This window comes from Camelina sativa, chromosome 15, assembly GCF_000633955.1.
Source record: "Camelina sativa cultivar DH55 chromosome 15, Cs, whole genome shotgun sequence".
Taxonomy (NCBI): domain Eukaryota; kingdom Viridiplantae; phylum Streptophyta; class Magnoliopsida; order Brassicales; family Brassicaceae; genus Camelina; species Camelina sativa.
The window spans coordinates 14,790,277-14,802,082 of record NC_025699.1 but is presented as its reverse complement, the minus strand read 5'-3'; positions in this window follow the sequence as shown (position 1 = coordinate 14,802,082).

Below are 11,806 nucleotides of genomic sequence, written 5' to 3'. Positions count from 1 at the left end.
TGGCTTGGTTTGGTTCAATTGAAGTTCCTAACCGAAGTATATAAGAGAGAACTCGACCTAGGTCGTGGAAAAAGAGGTTGTTGGCCGTTCTAATGAGAAAAGAGAGAAGAGAGAGTGTTCTTGAGGGGATTTGAAGATTCTAAGTTTTTTTGGTGAGATTTGTTCCTCTGGAGTGGAGATATGGTGCTAGGAACGAAGGGGAAGCCTTCTAAGGTGTTGGATTTGTCAGTTTGGGTCAGAAACTTCCTGCAAAAGAGGTGAGTGAATGACCATGGCCGATCTAAGCCTGAGAATCCTTTGTTTTGTTTGATTTTTTTTGTGTTTTGTGGTGTTGCCTTGTGTTTTTGTGGCTGGATGTTGGTTTCTGTGACAACCCGTCCTGTTGACCCCACTAGCCCACTGCTAGCTTGCCCCCATAGGTCCAAAACTGGTCCTGCAGGGCATCGATCCTAACCCCTCACTGGGCAAATGGAACTATTCATCCAAATCCACAGTAGGTTATTGGTGCACCAGGCGTTCCTCAAACCCTGGTCCCCACCCTTTAACAACCTTCCCACAGGACAAGCTGTCACCAATTGATCTGCAGCTCAATTGGTGACAGCTTGTCCTGTGGGAAGGTTGTTAAAGGGTGGGGACCAGGGTTCGAGGAACGCCTGGCGCACCAATAACCTACTGGTGGATTGGGATATCCACAGTGATGGGTTAGGATCGATGCCCTGCAGGACCAGCTTACGGTTCGTTGGGACGGCTAGCGGAGGGCTAGCAGGGTCCACGGAGAGTCCGTTGGGGCAGCTAGCGGGGGACTAGTGGAGTCCACCGGACGGGTTGTCACATAAAAATTGATTTTTATGTTACAACCCGTCCCGTGGACCCTGCTAGCCCACCGCTAGCCGTCCAACGGACTCCAAGCTGGCCCTGCAGGGTCAATTAGTGGTAACTTGTCCTGTGGGAAGGTTGTTAAAGGGTGAGGACCAGGGTTCGAGGAACGCATGGCGCACCAATAACCTACCTGCAGGGCCAGCTTGGGGTCCGTTGGGGCGGCTAGCAGTGAGGCTAGTTGGCTAGCAGTGAGGCTAGTGGGCTAGCAGTGAGGCTAGTGGGATCCACGGTACGGGTTGTCACAGTTTCCATGAGTTTCCAGAAGTTTCGGATGAGTTTCGGATGATTTGGAGGATTTAGGAAGGGGATCTTCGACTTTCGTTTTTGTGCAGAACGAGTTGCAGAGAAGGTATCGATCGATACCAGGTAGGTGAAACAACCCTTCCCACTTTTTTTTTAAAAAAAATATTAATTCTCTAGTGGTCCCATACCCAATAACAACCTAGCAACAATCAACAAGAGCGGATAACCAAACAATTCCATTAAACTAATAAGAATTCCAACAATAATAATCCATTAACCAACAATTCAATAATCCAAAACCAACAATGAAATAATCAAGTTCCAACTTCCTACTATGTTCTATCAACTCAATTCCAGCAAGCTAACAATAGCTAGACCACAATCAATCAAGCCTCTAGAACATCCTTCTCCTTATCGCCTTGATTCCACGATCACACTTTGCCTTTACCTGCACATTACACACAACAATTGAGATGCGTAAGTATTATCATAAATACTTAGTTAGGCAATCCTCCCATCTACTGGGATATACACACAAGCATTTGAGAATCCAATTTCAAGCAATCATCAAACAATAACAATCAAACTAGGAAACAAGCAATCATCAACCAACGAAGGTTGGTGTCGACCGACATTATACTAGTGTTGATCAACACTGACAACCTGGTGTCGACCGACACCTGTTCGACACCTCCCCAAAACCCTAGTTGTGTCGACCGACACCTCCACATGGTATCGATCGACACTCCATAGAATTCCCAAGCCGTCCTCGCTTTGGTGTTGACCGACACACCAACGACGATCGACACTGACGTCGAACATCGTCTTCCCCGAAGTTCCATTGCAGATCTTCGCCTCCAAACGATTCCCAAGCGTCCCAAACTCTTCCACACGCCCCATAAGGCCATATAAACCCCAAATCGACCACAATCAAGCAAGAAATCAATCAAACAACTCAAGAAAACACAAACATAGAATTCTCAAGCTTAGATAAGCCATGATCATGCACTCACCTCTCTTGTAGGAGATTCTGACTCAAAACTGACGCCCACACACTCCTAGCAAGCTTCTAATGCAATCCCATCAACCGATTCCTCCAAAAACCACCAATAATTTCCCAAAAGCTCAAGAACACTCAACAAAGCTTCTTTTCTCTTTTTCTCTCTTGGAAACGGCGACAAAACTCTCTCTCAAACAATTACGTCGACTTTTCCTTAAATATGTTGGTTTTAGGAATTTCTAATTGAACCAAACCAATCCAAACAGCAATCAAAACAAACCGGTCAAATCCGGAATAGTTGGTGTTGATCGACACACCCATGGTGTTGATCGACACCCAGACCAAAATGCCATATCTGGTTCTCGGATGTTACAGTAGGTGTCGGTTGACATCAAAGGAGTAGTGTCGATCGACACTGAGGTAGTGTCGGTCGACACCAATCTGTTTCAGCAGTGGCTGATGTTTGTTTTCCTGGTTTGTTTGTGTTTGGTTGTTATTTGTTAAACATTGGTATCTTAGTTGCTTGTGTGTATAGACTTGTAGATGAGAGGATAGTCTCACTAAGTATTTATGAATACTTACACATATCAATTGTTGTTTGTGGTGTGTAGGTATGTGACGTGGAATCATGACGATGAGGAGGAGGATGATCTAGGTTCTCGTTTGTGTGTTGTTGGTTATATTGTTTATGTTGGAACCTTGGAAAGAGTTATGTTAGGTTGTTGGATAGAATAGTTAGGAATGTTATTGTATTGATGATATAATGGTTTTGTATTATTGGTTTGTTTCCGCTGTGCATACTGGTTGTTATTGGTTTAATGTGGAGTTGTAGTTGGGTTAGTTTAATTAAGTAGTATGAAATGCTTAATTATATATTATATTTATTATCATTAAAAAAAAGGGTCGGGTTGTTTCAAAATATATTGAAGAAATTAAGAAAGTAAAAAACTATCCAAAAAAATAAATGGAGCATGGAAAAGAAAGAAATAACAGTTATGAAATAAGTGAACGTGAGGTTGAAGAAGAAAATATTGAAGATCCCTGAAAAAGGGAAATGATTTAAGTTACTTTTTTGTATAAAATGAATATGCCATTATTATATTCTGTGGTAAAATATTTTTTAAAATTGTTACTTGTTAAAAGAATATTTTTTCATCTTTTCCAAAATGGAAATTAAGGATATACTCATATACATGAGATTTAAAATATTCTATGTAAAATTGAGTTTTTTTAGAAATCTTAAACAATTTATAACAAGAATTATAAGGATTTACAGTTGTAATTAATTGTTTATTCTTATTTATTATTTCTTTTCAATTTAAACAATGAACTTACGGTTGAAAGAGAGTATTATATATATATATATATATTATATTATGTTTTGTAATTTTTTTTTTAAATAACTAGATATATCAATAGAGTTTAAAAAATCTGAAAATAATTAAAAACTAATAAATCAATATATATATATATATATATATATATATATATATATGTTTTATTTGTTAATGATGACACATGTTGGTTTTATTAGTGTCAAATTTCTTAAATGATAAAAATTAAAATTAAATAACATCAGTTTCTTTTAATAATATAAGACAAGTAAATATTGATATCGGTTTTAACAATTGATGCAAAATCATATAATTAGCATCACTTTTTATTGATGTAAATTTGTATCAATTTTTTTAAGTAATGTTAATATAAATTAAAAATTATATCGATTGCTTAAGTGATGTAATATTATATTTTGTATCAATATTTTAAAAGTGATGCAAATTAATACAAATTTATATCAATTATACTGAATTGATGTAAATCAGATTACTATGGTATCAGTTATTTGAATTAATGCTAAATTAAATTATTTGTATCATTCATAAAAAAGTAATTCAAATTAAAATCATTTATTTATTTGATACAAATTAACTGATGCAACATTCACATTTTTTTGTAGTGACATACAAAGGAGATGGAACCTGTCATGTGTATTATTTTCCTACTTTGCCTACTCCGGTAGTTTTTTATATGTGCGATTGCAAGTTTGATTTCTAATCAGACCATCTATATACACATTTTTGAAGTACATTTTGGGTTCTACCCTTTTATTTGTACTTATTTACAAAGTTAATCCCTAAAAAAATTCCAAAAATAGCATTACTTCAGATTTTGTTTCCTAAATATTTTACATTCTATTCCAACTAAAAAAATTACAGCAAAATAAATATGAAAACAGAAACTATGATATATTTAACCACATCTTCTATTGTGTTTTGAAAATATTCTATCTCTTAATCCTTTGCAAACAAACACATCTTCTATTGTGTTTTGAAAATATTCTATCTCTTAATCCTTTGCAAACAAAGAAAACAACAAATTAATTGCCATTTGCTGGGTCACCACTCAGACCGAAAACCCCACTAGAATCCATACCAAATTTATCATCTTTTGGTAAGGATATTCCACCGTTGACGACAATCCTATTGTCAAAGCAGTCATTCGTGGTACGCATAATTTCTACAGGATTTGCACGACCAAAATGATCTCCCACAAAGTTTCCCCAAAATTTTCTATCATAACCTTTAGGAGTAAGAATCTCCAGAGGTGGTCCTTCTTCTTCTTCTGCGTCTTCTTCTTCTTCAGAACTATGACCCCAGTCTTCAACATTACCCTCCTGGTGAACAACATTACAACCTCGTTCCCAATACTTTGACTCTATTTCAGCCACCTCAGCCAATAGCGATGGATCAACCTGGGTGGTAGGTATTATGGCGGATTGTTGATTTGGAACCAACAGTTCCTTTCATTTCAACATCAACATCAATTAAAGGGTTATTGGTAACAAAACTACACTTCCCACGCTTCCCACTCTTACCGAAACTACAACCAGCTGAACTTCCGGCAGACACACGCTTCCCACTCTTACCATTAGTAACTCCAATCTTAATTTTTTTCTCCATTTCAGAAAGACCAGCGACGACGACATCATCCAGTTGGCTTCCAAGAGCGGCATTAAGTAATGGTGCCAACTCATCATTGCTTGTTCTAAAACTACATCCAGGCGAATTACCGGAGAGAGGAATGCCACGAAGAGAAACATCAGAATCTATATCCCCTGTATTTAACTTATCTGTGTTTGTACCTCTGTTTCTAGACTCTTGGAAATTGACAAACATATTTAAATGACGGTTCTCCCGAAACAATTGCTTGAAGTAGTCTAAGCCAACATCGATAGTAACTAGTACAGGAGGAGTTCTCTCACCCGTGGTGAAAAGCATGCTGTTAGGAGGACAAAAGCTGAAACAGGCCTTCTTCTTCACAACGCCGAATTCGAGTATTACAGCATCCTTAAGTTCAGCTAACGTAACAGTCTCGGAGAGGGGAACGACCCTCGAAACAAGAAACTTATCCTCCTCAAACCTCAAAAAGCCATCCATAGAAGAAGTCCACACACCGCATAGGAAAATACAATGTCCAACCTGCAACCAAAAACATTTGTAGTTTATAAATCACATAATTGCAATCCACAGAAAAGAAACAAATTCAATAATGTAATCCACGGAAAACAACCAAAAAACGTAAAAGACGAATTATTACCATGGCCGCCATGTTCGGCTGACCAAAACCCTATTCCTTCCTTTCTCCCTTATCCACACAAAAGGAATTTATATATGGCTGCAAACATCAAATTGGAGGAACTAGACACGTGTAAGTCATACAGCCGCAAGATCAATTATTTTTAGTTACAATTGGAAGGAGGAGATTCTTTTGCTCTAACAATTGTAGTTAGAAAGTATAATTTGGTTTGAAGCAGCTGAAGGGTAAAATTATTTATAAATGAAGTGAACAGTGTAAAAGTAAGGCAAAAAGTGCAAAAAGTGTCTTGTGGACAAAAAGTGTGCTATTGGGCAATTAAATGTATGAAAAGTGTGTTAGGATGCAATATTTCCTATAATTAATATATATAAACTTAATAAAACTTTAAAATATTACAAAGATGTAAAATTAAAAAAGTTTAGAATACTATCTGAAATGGTTATATAGTAAATGGGCTATAAAAAAGACATGTTGAAATTAATAAAATATCATTAAATTTATGCTAACACGGATTAAATCTTCATTTTATTATTTGTCAACTATTAAATATTATTTGACATATAAATTTAAGCTAATTTAACTAAGATTGTGTAGAATAGTTAAATCATTAAGAAAAATGTGACTTAATCATAGCGTATAAATGACTTGTTATGTATTTAGATCCCTTATTTTTTTGTTATAATTAAAAATCAAAATAGAATCTCAAACACTAAACAAAACAAACTATATATAACAAACAAATAGTCATGAAGTATATTACGGATTAAAAAATTAATATAAATATTTAGCCGCACAAACGGCCGAGAAATTTAGTTATATCTCTATTTGCAAAACATCCAATATTTAAATAACAACTACAATATAAAATATAAATAATAACAAAATATTATCTGCACGCGGTGTACCGCGGGTTAAAATCTAGTGTTATTATATAAAACTAAAAAAAATATAATTTTATATTTTATCCAACATAATTTTTTTGGTAGTTATAAAAAACCTAGAAAAAACATAATATTGGGTTAAAATCTATATAAAAGATTGAAGTAATTACTCAAAAGTTTAATGGGCCTTGACCTATACATTCTAATATTATACACTCTATCAATATTAAAATACTGGACATATCTAATTAAGTCGATTAAATTATGATTATGTAAGAAAACAAGTTATGATACGGTATACCGCGTGTTAAATACTAAAATTAAAAATCAAAATACAATTATAAAATTTTTATTCTAATCGTAATAAACAAATGCAACTTATATTTTTTGTTTTTTAATTACAAAAAAATTTGTCCCGCGTTGTACCGCAGATTAAAATCTAGTTTTTCTTTAATCCGTTAAATCTTATGATAAAGCAATACATTAATTCTCTTTTTTTTTGAGATTTTATAATCATATTTGTATTGTTTATTATTTACAGATTATCATTTCATTTTATAAACTTTGATGTTTTCGATAAGTAATAATTTGACATGAGTTAAAATCAAGGGCGGATCCACATACAAGGGTGTGGGGTCAATTGACTCCTCATTAATTTTTTTAAAAAATTTAGTAATACGTATATTAGTTTAGTAAAAATTTTGTAATACATATATTTAGTTTTAAAAAAATAGATGTCACATCCTTTGGTGTTTGGACTGTTGAAGTTAGTTTTGATTTTGCTTGCTGATATTGTAGCCGTTGAGAAATGTTTTTAAGCGATGAAGATTGTGAAAATTCATCGATGCAATCGGATTGTAAATCAATTTCGGAATGATTGTTTAGTTTGTTTTATTGAAAAAAATGTATCTTTACTATTAATCTCTCCGTTTTTATTACTTGTCATTCTAGAGTTAAATTTTTGTTTTATAATACTTGTCGTTTTAGATTTCTAATGCAAATGTTTGGTAAAAATTTAAATTTTATCCAACTGTTTTAATGTTTTGACCAACAAAAAAATTAGAAAATATATTAGAAAAAGATAAAATATAAAACTTAATGGTTTTCTTAATTTGCATGAAACAACCTTAAACGACAAATAAAAAAAACGTAGGGAGTACAAATGAAACTGTGATGAAAAAATTTTAGGATATAAAAACTCTTAGAATGGTTTTGTAAGATGTTTTTATATTTATATATAAAAAAGTTTTAGTTATGTTTTGACCCCGGTAAAAATAATTCCTAGATCCGCCGCTGGTTAAAATTATACTAGACGAATACATGATTTACTTGAGTTGCATCATCCTTGATCGAGCACGGGACCTCCTCCATGCATGTTAATATGACCAAATTTAATGCTAAAAAGTAAAGGTGGTTATTTTTTTCTTGTCAAATGCTATTAAAAAAGCAATAACATTAAAATATAAAATTTGAAGTTAGATTTGATGTAAAAACCTTTATTAAAGTAAAAAAGATAAAGAGCTATTAAATATAAGTATATATTAAGAGACATAATACACATATTATAAACAAACATATAGAAGATAGTTAAAAGTACAAAACTTAAATTTCCTCTAAATATTAGATAAAGCCTACTTTCAATCTGTACAAGCCCGGAAAACAAAAATGAAGAAGTCATCTACTCTATGCATACTAATTGTTGTCTTTGTCATATCTTCTTTGGGTAATTGTTTTTTTACTTCAAATATTATTGTTTGGTATATTAATGCTAATAATTTTATATGTGAAAGTGGGATGACAATTGTATTGTGGTGCTCATGGTTGGAACTAAAAAGAAACTAAACTATAATATAGAAAAACAGGAAAAAGATAAAGTATGGAAATAATTTTTTATATTTTGTTTTTGATATATAGAGAATGGGAAAATGATAGGAGAAGCAAAACAGTGTGAAGTTTTGTTGGCTTGTGTAGATCAAGATAAATGCGTAAAACAGTGCATGGCTTTGTACAAAGGAGATGTAACCTGTCGTGATTTAGGTAAACCTCCGGAAGTTGGACCTGATTTATGTATTTGCAAGTATAATTGCTAATCTCTCTATCCAAACTAATCTTATGATCCGTTATTTCTTATAATTAAATAATAAATTTGTTTTATAACCTCTCTATTACTCTTGATCGCCAATTTCATTTATCCTTTGTTTCCTTTATATATTAAGATTGTATAGATATCAACATTAAAACATCACTTGTCTATTCTTCTATCTGACGAACGGTCATTATTTCCAAAAAATTATTGACGATTGTATATGACTGAAAATTTCCGTTGGCCACATTTTACATCGGAGGAAGAAGCATTAGACTTTACTAGAGATGCATGTTTGCCATGCCATCCATAGTGATATTCCATCTACTTTTGATTAGATTTATTAGTTCTTTCTAAGACCTTTTTTTTTGTCAACAAAAGATTAGCTCAGACGAACCAATTGGGTGGAAAATTGTTTACAAACAAAACATGATGCGGAGTAATACGCGTTTTGCGTGCCAGAGAATCCGCACTTACATTTACATTTCTAGGGATAAAAGATAAAAGAAAGATGAAAATTCTTCCTTGTCAATCTTGATGTCGTCAAGGTACGCTGAGAAAGCTGGCCAGTCCGCAGGAGAAGACACCATCTTCACCAAGTCTGAACAGTCTATAAAGAACGCCACGTCTCTGAAATCATGTCCGATCATTGCACTGCATCGCCCAGATGAAAGATTCTACTTCTGCATGTAAGGGGGAGAGACTCCGCCGGAAATTTGTGGCTCCTCGAAGTGGCTGCGTATCCTGAAATGATAGATAGATAGAGAAGTTATAGTCATTGGATTATTTAACCATTAATGAGTCAATTCAAAGTACAAATACCACAAATCATTTAGTACTTGGAGAGCCATATCGTTTATCGAATTAGTAAAAACCATGAAAAAAAAATAGGAAATTAGTTAAAAATAACTCTAGCCATGAGAGAGTCAAGGAGAAAAAAAAATGTTGACAACAAAAATAAATGATAAAAGATTGAGTTTCTATTTAAATTTAATAAACTAAATTAAAGTAAGGTATAAAAATAAGAGTTGTATGAAATTTTGGATTTTATTTTAAATGTCTAGAAGCCAAAAAGTCATAAAGTACATTTAAAATTTTCATTTTTTTTTGTGGGTCAAACATGCGATATTTCATTTATCAATTAGGGTTCATTACAAACAAAGTCTCCTTCACCAGAGCATGAGCTCGTTGATTGAAGTTTGAAGCAAATATGGTGTTGGTGAAACCCGATTCAATTGGAACTCTCACTGTTGCCAGAGTTGCTAGAGCTTCAGCCATCAACGGTGAGGAGACCTGTGAAGCTGACGATGCGCCTTCCAAGATTGGATTTTTGCTTTGATCCCTGAAAACCCAACCAAAACCCGCATGTCCTTCTATTCTCCATGCGGCATCAGAACAATCCAGAATGGCCAAACTGCGATTTGGATCCCTGTGGGCAATTCGAGGTTTGGTAGGTTCTTTCGTCACTCTGCATTCTGCCTCTTGCCATTCTCGACATCAAAGGATAGTCATGGATAACACATCAATCACTGAGATTCGTTCTTTATTGAACAGCAGCCGGTTTCGCGTCGTCCACAAGGACCATAAGATCCACGGTGCCAACGGTCCCAGACTTATTCCTGTGGGGGGAAGGCAAAACAACTTGTTAACTAAAGTTATACCAGCTTTTGTCGAAAAAACTTCCTCTGTCACAACGGAGGTGGACAAAGGGCTAGATTTCACAGGCGAACCGCAAAAGGGCAATGGAAGAATAGGTGCAATGTTGTCTCCTCCGCTCCACAATGAGGACATTCAGGGTTCAAATTGATGTGCTTTTGCAAGAGTTTGGTCCCCACAGGTAAAGCCTCCTGTGCGAGTTTCCAGAGAAACATCTTAATCTTGGGGGAACATTTAAGTTCCCAAATTGTTGAGGTCCAACTGAAGTCAGTAGCAGGGGGTGGCAAGAGAGGAAGGTCGCCTCGTTCTCTATAGATTAGAGTCTCGTAGTAACCGGATTTTGTCGTGTAAACTCCCGATACTGTTGGTAACCAGGCCCATGTATCAGGTGCTCCTGTTGTGCTTGGTTTGATTTTCAGGATATCATCCTCATAAGCTGGTAGTATTTCTCTGATTAAAGGCACATTCCATTCGCTAGAGCTCGGTATGAGGAGGTCCGCAACCTTTAGTTGACTTGAGGCTTCAGTAGGTGGTCCTACAGGGAATTGAGGAGTGGATAAGGAGAGCCATGGGCTATACCAGATTGGTGTAGTCTCACCATTAGCAATTAGACAATCCAGTTTCCATTTTTATAGGTCTCTCCCAAGGCAAATCCCTCTCCAACCGTGAGATGCAGAAGATGATAGAGGGAAATCCAAAAATGAGGTCTCTTTACAATACTTTCCCATCATAACTCGGGACAATAAGCAATCCTGGTTTGTAAGTATCCGCCAACTGAGTTTAGCAAGTAGAGCGTCGTTAAATGTCTTTATGTCTCTGAACCCCAGTCCACCTTGTTTGAACGATCTAGTCATTCTTCTCCATGAGATCTAACACATCTTCTTCATACCCGAGTTGGATTCCCACCAGAATCTGGTAAGAACTGACTGTATTCTTTTGCATAGAGCATTAGGTAACTTGAAGCATGACATGGTATATGTAGGCATTGAGGCGAGCACCGATTTGAGTAGTGTAAGTTTTCCTGCTGACGAGAGGAATCTTGAGGACCAGCTAATGGCTCTTTGCTGGATACGGTCCACAATTTGAGAGAAAATATCTTTTTTCTTTCGACCAAATAGTTCAGGGAGGCCCAGGTATTTCCCCTGACCACCTTCTTTTGTAATAGCTAGATCTCTTTTGACTCTTGCTTTTTTTTCTACACTCGTGTTCTTTGCAAAAGTAATTGCTGATTTATCAGTATTAATTTTCTGACCCGAAAATTCCTCATATTTTTGTAGAATTGATTTTAGCTTGAGGCAGCTCTTATGATCCGCTCTGCAGAAGAACATAGTATCATCAGCAAAGAGTAAGTTATTGACACGTGGACTCTCTTTTGCCACTCTGATGCCAGGTAGGCTGCCTTGATCCTGAGCTTTCTTGCATAACCCCGAGAGAACTTCACTGCAGAGAATGAGACGTAGGGAAAGA